This window comes from Schistocerca americana, chromosome 8 (assembly GCF_021461395.2).
Source record: "Schistocerca americana isolate TAMUIC-IGC-003095 chromosome 8, iqSchAmer2.1, whole genome shotgun sequence".
NCBI classification, from domain to species: domain Eukaryota; kingdom Metazoa; phylum Arthropoda; class Insecta; order Orthoptera; family Acrididae; genus Schistocerca; species Schistocerca americana.
The window spans coordinates 472,746,052-472,759,622 of NC_060126.1; the positions used below are offsets into that span (position 1 = coordinate 472,746,052).

The 13,571-nt window shown below is 45.2% G+C and overlaps 1 protein-coding gene across 1 annotated transcript in view; it reads left to right on the forward strand.

Annotated features, from left to right (window-relative positions):
* The first annotated feature begins 285 nt into the window (after positions 1 to 285).
* Positions 286 to 13,571, forward strand: part of LOC124545182 (alpha-tocopherol transfer protein-like) — a 148,531-nt gene continuing 135,245 nt past the window's right edge. Inside the window, exon 1 of the mRNA XM_047124041.1 lies at positions 286 to 397. The gene's annotated coding sequence lies outside the window, so the exon portion shown is untranslated. The remainder of the gene's footprint in view (positions 398 to 13,571) is intronic.

Sequence of the window (13,571 nt, forward strand, 5' to 3'; positions counted from 1 at the left end):
AACTTTTTATTTCTTCTCCCAGAAATTTAATTCCTTGTCCAAATTACTCTTCCCTTTTCCTTTACTGTTTACTGCGCACAGTACATCATGCTTACTGCAATATTACAAAACGAGGAGATCATTCGGTGATAATGTAGTACTATGTTACTGCGAAGAAGGGTTTTTAAATGCTAAGTTTCTGAAATGCTCTTTCGCGGTCTCCTGTCTGGACCCCAGATGTGTGTTGTATGGAGCACGGCGCAGTCCGGAGCGAAGACGTGACGAGAGCAAATGGGACAGATTGGCGAGCGAGCACGTGACTCGGCTGCCAGAGATATAGGAGCGACTATCGGTCGAGCCGTCAGTCGTTGCCTCTCCTCCAAACTAGCACCAGATTAGCAGACCAACAGCCTCCACGGTAAGTACCCACAAGGGCTACGTTTATCACCCAGCAGAGTGTTACCTGTGACAATTTACGCTCCGTACAATCGTTAATGTTTGCCGCGCTTTTTCGGTGTCCATCCTGCAGACAGTATTGTACGCGTGTTCCTCCAGTCTATTGCCCTCCTTGTCGGTACAGTGTCATTTCCTGAACGTGCTTACAAGGAATGCATACAGGCAACGGGTTACCGGTTTTGCTCATCTTTCACACGGTTGTAGTACACACGCATGTGACAAATGCTGCTCTGGTATAATGTAAAGAATTATCGAGAAACCGAAGATCAGGCCTTAATGATCATGTTGATCATACGAGAGCAGTTTAATTCGGCAGACTAGACGTCTGTTTCTTTCGAGTATAGGCTTTTTTTTTTTCTAATGTTCCACCAAACACTTAGCTCTAACAGAGAATCATATTTCTATGGAAAAGACCAAAAGTTTGTCATAGTGTGTAGCAAGGTCTAGTCGAGATATAATAGCCGTGATAAAATACACATTATTACAAATACATTCGTGCGTGAATTGTAAAAGACGGCGGAAGAAAGTGCTAAAACCCAAGAGAGCATAGCTTTTAGTTATTGCGTGCTGTATTTTTGATTAAATCTGCGTATCGTATATCAAAATGGAATTATTTGTAACTTCTACGAATTGTTACACTACTTTTAACCTACGTAACCTGTCACATGAGTAAGAAGATTGTTAAGTTCTACAGTTATTTGTAATATTGGCCCGCTATTGTTGGTTGATACAGTCTCATCAGAACGTACCTAGAAAAGATTAGAGAACAAATAGGGGATTTTTTTTTTTTTTTTTTTTTTTTTTTTTTTTTTTTTTTTTAGTGACTGGCTCAATAAGGAAGTGCTTCCGATCTTTCGTGTTAGATTGCCTTTGCATTAGAAAACAGAATACTGGAGGATCAAAACTTCTTACATGTGTAGAACTCCGGAAGAAATTGAGCTTTTGTCTGGTGTAATCACAACCCTATTAATGCAATATCGGATTTTTCACTTTTTTCATCATTATTCACTTGAAGACTTTCTAAACTGTGAAGATTTATGGAAGGTATGTGATAAACAACTTTTGTTGATAGACTGTCGTCCATTGTATTTTGTTGCTACCACTAGAATGGTCGCAACTACCTCTCTGCCTCACTTTTGTAATGAAAAATCTAAGCTGTCTTAGCTTGACGCTTGACCTTCATTGACAACGTCACCTGGTTTCCACACTTCTTCCGGTGGATGTAGATTGTGCTCCTTCCTAAAAGTAAATATATACTAACGTTTGTAGAGAAACGCAACAAGATAAAAATAGTCGTGACCCACAATGTTTAACGTGAGAGCCGAAACAAACATATCCCTCGAACACGTTTATAGTAAAAGTTTTCTGAGATTATTGTAACTCGTCATATTGTAAAAAATCTGGATAAAACCAACGTTTCGGCCACGGTTACAATGGCCTTCTTCTGGGTCTCACTTCTAACCGTGCCTGGAACGTTGATTTCACCAGTAAAGTTTTTTACATTATTACACGGTACGACAGGAAACTTTTGTCAACTGGGTCTGGCCACGGAAGGGTACGCAATCATACGTTTCTTATAGATTTTTTTACAAGGTAAAACGAACCAGTGACTGAAACATTACAGGCATTCACATACACGTGTGTATTACACTAGCGAACCCCTCATTGCTTCGCAGTTGCTAAACATATATGAGAATGGGATATACATCCTAAACTCCTTCCCCTACCGTGTGTGTGTCCCACGAACTTTCTGGTCATATTCTTCTCCCCCCCCCCCTTCCCCATCCACTAACCCACTGTCAATTTCCTCCCCCTTCCCTATCTACCTCTTACCCCTTTCTCTGACCTAGAGCCTTGCCTATTATCGTCATTGCAAACAAAACCTTGGAGAATTAAAGTCACTTGAAAACAAATGGAAAATCGGCTGGGTTCATTGGAATAAAGGGAATAGGTGAGATTTTCAGCTGATCGATCACTGACAGTGACAGCTTGCCGCATAGTTTTAATCTGCGAATGAGTAGGAGTACAAGGTTATGGACAATTCATATCCCACATTAATAATCTAATCGCAAGCATATAAGCCGTATATACAACTTTCCCCTTCATCTGTAAAACAGGCAGCGAGAAAGAAAAAAATACAGCAAACTGTTTGTGTATACGATTTTGTTTGAAAATATATGTAAGGAGAGAGAATATACCAGGTGTCTCTCCTGAGAGCCGTCAGGCGCATTTTATCTTTTTTCGGCGGATATTTACATTTACATTTACATTTACATTTACATTTTCGTTTTCGCAGACTGTATCTAGAGCCAACGCAAACAAATACTGCCCATCACGTCTTTGATACGACGACCAGAGTCAACTGAAAACGTCGGTTTGTTTCCCGTTACAAACAAAATTATTAATCAATCCGAATTGTACGTGCCCATTAGCAACAACGCTCGCAAATTAGTCTATCCTATTATCTGTATATATCAGTAGGGACAGTAAAGCAGAAGAACAAACAGCAAACCAGGAGCGACTCGGCAGCGCTGCGTGCTAGGCGGTGCTGTCATTGCGGGAGCACTGGGTATCATAAGTTTTACTGTCCCTGGTAATACGTATTGAGAAAACAAATTCGCACTATCTTCTAATGATTTCCGGGTATGCAACCGGATCCCGTCGACATTCTGCCACGATATTTCGGCCCAGAGACGTCCGGCCATCATCAGGTGAGTACACAACTACTGAAGCGCCCTGGTGCAGTCGCGGTATTTATGCCGAATCTCGCGCAAGCGAAATGTACCTGGGCTCTTCAGTAGTTGTGTACTAACCTGATGATGGCCGGACGTCTCTGGGCCGAAATATCGTGGCAGAATGTCGACGGGATCTGGCTGCATACCCGGAAATTATTAGAAGAAGAAATACGCCGGGGAAAACTTCAGAAGTCACATCAAATTCGCACTAGTTTAACCTGAGAAAACCAAAAATTCGCTTTAAAAATTACTTTGTTTGAAACGGTAAACAAACCGGCGCTTTGCGTCGACACTGGTCGTCGCCTGAAAGACATAATGAGCTGTATTTGTTTGGGCTGAACCCAACTACTCTCTGCAAAAATGAAATTGCAAATGTCTGTCGAAATATCAGAGAAAATGCTCCTGACGACATTCGGGAGACGCCCTTCGTGTGGGAGAAACGGTGTGATGGTTAACACTCCCTCCTACCGTAGTTGAAATACTGCAGGAAAGAAATCTAAACCACCTACTTTAACTGCACAGCATGCTCTTTCTTGTGGTAGATCTTAACAAAGAATCTGTACATTGTTCAAAAATTTACACAAGTTAATGTTTTTTGGAGTACCGTGTAAAAAAAAAATTGAAGGACGTCTACCTTGTACCCTTAGTTTTGGTAAAAGTTGGACGACTTGTCTGTATATAGTAGTACAGATGTAGATCAAATTTGTATACTGCTAACATTAAAGAACTCCTCCCATATTTTCACAAATGCTATGTGCAAACCTTTTGGAGTTAGACTAGCGCCAATATACAGCTACACCATACACAGGGTTTTTTCAACATTTCCTGGTGCGTAATCAGGATTTACATCCCTCTCACCAAAAAGGGGACGACTGCAGTCATTAACCTCTTTTCTAAACACCTATCGCTTTACCCGATTACAGATTTCGTGACTGCTATGTTGACACTTCAGCAGGGCACTGTTCTCAAACAAAACAAATATTGTAAGGCAAAACTTTGTAGGTAGCCTGTATATACTTTCTAGCAGTTCAAACGGAACGACTAGTTGCCGGCATGTAGTGCATCTGAGCCCACGACAGACAAATTCTGAATAAATTAAAAGTTCGCCGTTTCTTCCACTGACCCCCCTTCCCCAACTAAAAATATATTGAAATATAGTTATTACACACAAAATTCTTCGTTGTCGTTGGTAGGCCGACAGCGTTTGTAGTGGTATCTCTCTGGAGTGTGAGAAGACACGGTACAGACTTGAACAAAGAGCAATTTACGAATGCTGGTTTCTGGCACGCACATTTGATTTTTAATACAAGTAATGATATAGGAAGATACACTTCATTAATATTTAAACGGAAGGGGCATTCATAAATGGAGATTGACGCAAACCGGCCGGAGTGGCCGTGCGGTTCTAGGCGCTACAGTCTGGACCCGAGCGACCGCTCCGGTCGCAGGTTCGAATCCTGCCTCGGGCATGGATGTGTGTGATGTCCTTAGGTTAGTTTGGTTTAATTAGTTCTAAGTTCTAGGCGACTGATGACCTCAGAAGTTAAGTCGCATAGCGCTCAGAGCCATTTGAACCATTTGATTGACGCAAACTACGCGTATTTCAAAACAGTCCAGAATACAGGAGCGGTCAACAGGTACACTACCAGGGAGAGATGACAATTTTGTCGGCTTCTGAAACAGCAATGTGCAATTGCTTAAGTGTATTTCTTACCGGTTGCGCTAACGTCACTCGACCACAAGCGCTCTCGTATAGACAGCATGCTAATAAAACTTTGAACCTCGATTTCTGGAAAACGATTCAGAGCCGCATGGAAGTAGAGCAACACTTATTCAAGCCAAATATGCAGGTACTATAATACTGCAAACAATGGCCGAAACTGGTAACTAATCTGTTTCCCTTGTTAGATTAACGACGTGTACGTAATCGAATGAGACTATGAACACACTGGCACAGAGCTGTACAGTACAGTACAGTACTGTACTCTCTACCCTAGCACGTCGCCCTCCGCAATACGAATTGAGCTAGGGTAGTCCGTGCAGTGGCGCAAAGGCACCGTGCCTGAGTGGTGTAGTGGTTAGCGCATGTGCCTAATTAAGAGGAGACCCGGACTCGAATCCCGGCCTTGGTACAAATTCTCATTCGTCACTTCAGTCTGCTTACATAAATCATAAATACACTCCTGGAAATTGAAATAAGAACACCGTGAATTCATTGTCCCAGGAAGGGGAAACTTTATTGACACATTCCTGGGGTCAGATACATCACATGATCACACTGACAGAACCACAGGCACATAGACACAGGCAACAGAGCATGCACAATGTCGGCACTAGTACAGTGTATATCCACCTTTCGCACCAATGCAGGCTGCTATTCTCCCATGGAGACGATCGTAGAGATGCTGGATGTAGTCCTGTGGAACGGCTTGCCATGCCATTTCCACCTGGCGCCTCAGTTGGACCAGCGTTCGTGCTGGACTTGCAGACCGCGTGAGACGCCGCTTCATCCAGTCCCAAACATGCTCAATGGGGGACAGATCCGGAGATCTTGCTGGCCAGGGTAGTTGACTTACACCTTCTAGAGCACGTTGGGTGGCACGGGATACATGCGGACGTGCATTGTCCTGTTGGAACAGCAAGTTCCCTTGCCGGTCTAGGAATGGTAGAACGATGGGTTCGATGACGGTTTGGATGTACCGTGCACTATGCAGTGTCCCCTCGACGATCACCAGTGGTGTACGGCCAGTGTAGGAGATCGCTCCCCACACCATGATGCCGGGTGTTGGCCCTGTGTGCCTCGGTCGTATGCAGTCCTGATTGTGGCGCTCACCTGCACGGCGCCAAACACGCATACGACCATCATTGGCACCAAGGCAGAAGCGACTCTCATCGCTGAAGACGACACGTCTCCATTCGTCCCTCCATTCACGCCTGTCGCGACACCACTGGAGGCGGGCTGCACGATGTTGGGGCGTGAGCGGAAGACGGCCTAACGGTGTGCGGGACCGTAGCCCAGCTTCATGGAGACGGTTGCGAATGGTCCTCGCCGATACCCCAGGAGCAACAGTGTCCCTAATTTGCTGGGAAGTGGCGGTGCGGTCCCCTACGGCACTGCGCAGGATCCTACGGTCTTGGCGTGCATCCGTGCGTCGCTGCGGTCCGGTCCTAGGTCGACGGGCACGTGCACCTTCCGCCGATCACTGGCGACAACATCGATGTACTGTGGAGACCTCACGCCCCACGTGTTGAGCAATTCGGCGGTACGTCCACCCGGCCTCCCGCATGCCCACTACACGCCCTCGCTCAAAGTCCGTCAACTGCACATGCGGTTCACGTCCACGCTGTCGCGGCATGCTACCAGTGTTAAAGACTGCGATGGAGCTCTGTATGCCACGGCAAACTGGCTGACACTGACGGCGGCGGTGCACAAATGCTGCCCAGCTAGCGCCATTCGACGGCCAACACCGCGGTTCCTGGTGTGTCCGCTGTGCCGTGCGTGTGATCATTGCTTGTACAGCCCTCTCGCAGTGTCCGGAGCAAGTATGGTGGGTCTGACACACCGGTCTCAATGTGTTCTTTTTTCCATTTCCAGGAGTGTATTTTCGACTTGAAAAGGCCTCTGAACCGTATAGCTTCATCTGATTAAAGCCGCTTCGCCTAGGTCTGAAGCAGGATCCCTGTTTAGTTCGATGCTGAAGTGGTGTTCCAGTACAGTTGGAGTACCTGTGCAATGCTGTTTGACCTTAGGGCAATACCAGGTGGGCTGAGACGTGAGTGGGAATTTGTATTGAGAAAGGAGGCGTGTTAGTGCAGTCGGTGCAGTCAGTGTGATGTAGCGGTTAGCGTATCTGCCTAGTGAGAAAGAGACCCCGGTTCGAATCCTGGCCTTAGTACAAATTTTCATTTGTCGTTCGTCCACATACATACGAGGTGCATTCAAGTTCTAAGGCCTCCGATTTTTTTCTGATTAACTGCTCACCCGAAATCGATGAAACTGGCGTTACTTCTCGACGTAATCGCCCTGCAGACGTACACATTTTTCACAACGCTGACGCCATGATTCCATGGCAGCGGCGAAGGCTTCTTTAGGAGTCTGTTTTGACCACTGGAAAATCGCTGAGGCAATAGCAGCACGGCTGTTGAATGTGCGGCCACGGAGAGTCTCTTTCATTGATGGAAAAAGCCAAAAGTCACTAGAAGCCAGGTCAGGTGAGTAGGGAGCATGAGGAATCACTTCAAAGTTATCACGAAGAAACTGTTGCGTAACGTTAGCTCGATGTGCGGGTGCGTTGTCTTGGTGAAACAGCACATGCACAGCCCTTCCTGGACGTTTTTGTTGCAGTGCAGGAAGGAATTAGTTCTTCAAAACATTTTCGTAGGATGCACCTGTTACCGTAGTGCCCTTTGGAACGCAATGGGTAAGGATTACGCCCTCGCTGTCCCAGAACATGGACACCATTATTTCAGCACTGGCAGTTACCCGAAATTTTTTTGGTGGTGGTGAATCTGTGTGCTTCCACTTTTCGCATTTTCAGGTCATGCAGGATTGTGTGCACAGAACCCACAGAAATGCCAACCCTGGAGGCGATCACCCAAAACAATTCTCTCCACTTTCTCGATCACGTCGTCAGACCGGCTTGTGCGAGCCCGAGGTTCTTTCGGTTTGTTGTCACATGGTGTTCTGCCTTCATTAAACTGTCGCACCCACGAACGCACTTTAGACACATCCATAACTCCATCACCACATGTCTCCTTCAGCTGTCGATGAATTTCAATTGGTTTCACACCACGCAAATTCAGAAAACGAATGATTGCACGCTGTTCAAGTAAGGAAAACGTCGCCATTTTAAGTATTTAAAACAGTTATCATTCTCGCCGCTGGCGGTAAAATTCCATCTGCCGTATGGTGCTACCATCTCTGGGACGTATTGACAATGAACGCGGCCTCATTTTAAAACAATGCGCATGTGTCTCTCTTTCCAATCCGGAGAAAAAAAATCGGAGGCCTTAGAACTTAAATGCACCTCGTACATACATACATACATAATCTGAATACCAATCTATAAACATTCTTCTGCATGATATATTTAACTTGCATGTAATTTGTATGTGTCGAACTGATATGCAGAACAAGCATGGCATGTGTCTAGTAGGTATGAGAAGCAGCCTACAAACAATTTTTATGCTGATAATTTCACTATACCAAATTATTATTCAGGAGTCAGTTTTCTGGCTCATCTCGCAAGCTAGCGAGTTACTGCACAATTTCAGGACATACTGCTTGCTCGCAGATGAAGTTTATCATGTAGACAAACTTCTCTAACACCCCTAATCTTCAATTTTCCTTATCCATAATGGAACATACTGACGAATATGCAACATGAACCTTGCAGTATGTTTCATTGCATGACTTTCATGCATACTGTAATAGAATTTCTGTATAGCATTTATGGCGCGGCACATTGACTGCTTCGTATAGCCGCACTGGATAAAGTAAAAAGTTTCAATAGAGCAGGTTAATTTCAGGAGCTGAAACTTATTCGCGTATCCCAATAACGTTAATTTAGTGTAAATTGTTTGGTAGAGCCACAATAGCCGGACGGTATGCGGATACCTCTATGTAGTGTGCAGCTTGCCGCTAGATGTCACTAGAGGCGCAACTAAACTAACTAAACTCGGGCCGAACAGGCCATGAAGGTCCAACGGTACCGACCGGCCGCCGTGTCATCCTCAACCACAGGCGTCACTGAATGCGGGTATGAACTGACATGTGGTTAGCACACCGCTCTCCCGACCGTATGTCAGTTTAAGACTAGAGCCGCTACTTCTGTCGAGTAGCTCTGTTAATCTCACAATGGCTGAGTGCACCCCGCTTGCCAACAGCGCCCGGCAGACCGGATGTTCACCCATCAAAGCGCTACCCCAGCCCGACAGCGCCTCACTTTGATCCGACGGGAACCGGCGTTACCATTGCGCCAAGGCCGTTCCAAAGCCAGTACAAAAGGATGGAGTTGTCAGTAGGTAAGCAGTAAAGGCAGAACAGGTCGGTCAGCTGAGGTCAGTCATTTTGAACGCAGCTACAGTCATTGGATGTCACCTGACTAACAAATACGGTAGGTACATTTAAACCCTTCAAAACCTACCAGTCGACTGTTGGTGGTGATTGTAAAGTGGAAGGCGGAGGAATAAGCGCAGCTAAACAGACTACGCTGACCTGATGTACAGACGAACAGGAACCATAGAGGATTGCAGATGTTGGTCGTAAAAAAAATGAATAAAACGCATGCGACCGCGGAAGTAATCTCTTGTGAATCTCAAAGTGCCACTAGCAGTCCAGCTAGCACAGAGGCTGTTCATAGGGACTTAAGTAGGTGGCACAACAGTCGAGTAGCTCCGCGTAAGCCACGCACGTCTGTACTCAGTTCTAAATCACGCTTGAGCTGGTGTAAAGAGCGACGTCGCTTGTTACACTATGACCGGGAAGAGTATGATTTGGAGCTCTGAATGACGCTATACCGTATTTCAATCCGGTGGAAAGGTTTAGGCTTAGCGAATGCCTGGAGAATGTTACCTGCCATCACGTGCAATGGTGACAATGAAGTGAGGAGGAGGTAGTGGTAGAGTACGGAGTGATTTTCGAAGTTAGGGTGTGTTCCCGTATCGCACTTCAGAAAACGCTTTTTTATATCACCATGACAAAGCATCCTCTCACACGTTTTGGTGACAATGACATTCTTAAAATTAACTGACCTGCCCAGAGCTCTGACCTGAACCCAATTAAACACCTTTGGGGTGAGACAGGACGTCCACCTCGCTCCATTCTGAGCGTCCAACATCACTACCATCTGTGGTGTCGGCTCTTGAGGACTGGTATCGTGTATTTTTCTGATATATGAAAAATGTTTAAGAATTTGAAACTGCTGAGCATCATAATTTTTATACTTTACAAAAGTCCAGAAAAGTTACTTTTTTCTTAATTCACAAATTAGCACTAGGCTACTGGCTGAAACATGGACTGCCTCTGCAGCTTGGTATCTTGCATCTACAGAGGCGCCTACGAGACGCACCTCTTCGTGAAGTCAGGATAGCAGATGGATACCTATGAAGCATCTCTGACTGTAGTAAAACATTGTCAAAGTTCAGTTATTTATTAACCATTTTTACAGTCGTCTTGTTCCACACCGGCCTTATAGTCGACGCATCATTCAGCCGCGTGTTCGATTCCCGATGACTGCTGCTGTGTCCTCGTCTGCGGGTCTAGGCGAAGGGGGAATGACCTCAGGCCGCGGCGAGCTGCCGGCGCGGCTGTGGTCCAACACGAATGGTCTCGTATTAGGAGCTGGAGTGTGCTTTATCCCATTCAAAGTTCTATGTTGACCCTTGATGACCCATCCGCGATGTGTTGTTGTCGCAAGTCGTGTGGTCGGTCGACCTACTTCCTTCGGCCCACGTAGGTTCCAGCACCCATAGGTGTCTAAGTGCTGAGCAGGAACGTCCACCCCACGAAGCCCAGCTGCCAGTTTCCGCGCGGAGGTTCGGTGCTCTCAGCACTCCGCGATGTGGTGGTGTCGGCAGTCAGCCAGCTCCTCTGCCAGCAATGGCAGGCGGCGAACAGGTGAAGACGGTCACCTCAGGTACACCTTCGGCTCGTTCGTAGACTGTTTTGGAGTATCTAGGACATTGATTCGCTATAGTAATCATGGAATCGAGTGCTATTACTGTGAACGCCATCAATCCGACGGATCAACTCCTTGGGAGCTGGAGGCGATAACGCGAGGCTATCACGTGATGGTCGGTTCCTAATGACAGTGTGTCCTTACTCTGCTGTATTCGCTTAACAGGCTCTTAACTGCTGCGTATGGTTCTCTGATACTGGTTCTTATGAAATAGGTACAGTCTCTTTCGACGTCTCTTAAGAGCTAACGAATATGCATGTCAACTTTCCGTTGGTTTTGTCCTGTGCTATTTTCTGATATCTCTCTCTCTCTCTCTCTCTCTCTCTCTCTCTCTCTCTCTCTCTCTCTCTCTACGCGGTGTTGTAAAGTGCTGAGGCCTGACCCAATTGCTGGCTCTTTCTCTGCCTCTGTCATAACCACACGTTGCTTGTAGCAAGATGAGAGTTTCAATAAAATTTTCTAATTTCCAGTCCTCTTACTACTATGTACTGTAACACATCTACCTCTTTGTACACACAATTGGCCAGTTTCAACCATTGGAGTAACAACAGTTTGAGGAATTAAATTATAATGAATTCAGACCTTTAGCTCCTTGCAGGCATTGATAAGTACCAACGGGAACAGCTGAAAAATGTGCCCCCCCGACCGGCACTCGAACCTGGGACCTCTTGCTTACATAGCAGGAATTTGCTTTCGTCCATGCCGTGTTTTGTACTTTCTTGCTAGTTCAGTATCCACATTTGAAAATCATTTTGCTCATTTACGTCCTCTTTGTTTTTGTACAAGGCATTAGCTACTTCAGCTTCGAACTGACAGTGGCCTCTGCTTATTTTTAGGTGTAACAAGAGTCACAGTCCCTCCTGTGAAATATCCATGGAGTTACTACCATCATATCAAGAAGTGAATAAATATCTGAAGGTATTAAAACTAGCCGATGGCAGTACTTCTTCGATCTTACGTTGAGTCTGTATAATGCAGTTACTGAATAAAAGACCCACCCCCCCCCCTCTCCCCACCCCCACCAGGCCGCTGTAGAGGTTAACTGCGGGACAGTCGACTCAAAACCTTTCTTTGGCCTGTTTATCGAACTTGTTCACTTTACCTAGTAGTATGACTAGAGGACACACTCGTGCAACAGTCAACAGTCTCTCCACCAGCTTCAAGAGTGACAACACTCCTCTTTCCATTACTGCAGGATTTATTATCTAAAATAATGCTTGTGAATAAGTAACTTGACAGAATTTTAACGTTTGAAAAACATGCTCAGAAATTCTATGAATGTTTACCACAATTTTTTATCCTTACTATCCAGATAAAACTCAAAATTACTTCCATCACGTAATATGCATGTAAAGTTGGTAGCATATGTTTTTCGAAATCTCTAATAATTATCAACAGCTGAAATACAAGCATCCACGCTACACAGAACTCCCAAGATGCAAATGTTCACGTTGTTGAAGAAATTCTCACAGTGCAGCGCAACATCCCATTCTCTTGGTCTCGAGCGTTACGAACCTGCTAAGCACAGTGTCTGCGAGAAAATGCTTCTCGCTATGCAGATTCAGCAGTCTGCTGCAAGGGTTACAAACCTGTCGAGCTCATCTGTAGAAGGTTAATTCATCAACTCCGCAATTACTATTACATACAACGTGCGACAAAATTTTAAGTACCTTAGAGCAGACTGACTGTAATCCATAGTTTCAATTCCCTACGTCTACGTCTAAATCTATACTCCACATGTCGCCTTAGGGTGTGTGGTGAAGGGTTCTTCGCGTATCAGCGTAACTGCCCCTCTTTGGTAAGCCTCCGTGTCGGCTCCATTCTGTCTAATTTTATCTTGATAGTCTTGTCTAAAGATGTAAGTAGGAAAGCATTGTACTGACTCTTCTAGAAACGTACGCTCTTAGAATTGTTACCAGTAGACTATGCCATGTCGCAGAATGCCAGCGTCTGCCACCGGAGTTGGCTGAGCACCTCCGTAACGCTTCCATGGTTACTGAATGAACCTGTAACGAAACGTGCTACTCTTCTTTGTATCCTTTCTATTCTCAGACCGACGAGCAATTTTTAAGTATTGGTCGAACGTGATTTTTATAAACTGCCTTCTTTTTGGGCGGACTGCACTTCCTGAGGAATCTTCCAGTGAATCTGTCTGGCATCTGTCTTACCTCTGATTAGTTCCATATCGGCTTTCTACTTTCAATCACTCCGTAACCATACTGTATACAGGTTGAATGAGGACCCCTGGACAAATTGTAAGGGATATCTTCAGAGTATTTTGGTATAAAGGACCCACCGTCTCCGGCAGTTCGTTACAGGGTAATAACGATATTACGTTTTATTTGGCTTGTTACCGCAGTTACTCTTATTTTTGAGAAAATGCCTTCGCGGCAGTGGAGAACCTTGTAATATGCAATAGCCAAAACGCGAAACACAAGCTTGAGGGAGAAGAGTAAAGTGCTGTCATTAAACAGTACCAAGAGTGAGTTTGTTTCCAGAGAAAACAGCCAGCGTACAGATTCGACATTTTCACTGCAATTTTCAGTGCAATACGTATACAAATTCAGTTCGAACAAGGAACCGAACGGAAAGCAAAATACTCAGAAGGTACCCCGGAACAACCTTCCAAAGTTTGTCGGTGTTGTGGTTCACACTGTATTCAATGGGTGTGACTCCTTCCAGAGACTGTCATACAGTTAATCTACATATTCATGTCTCTATA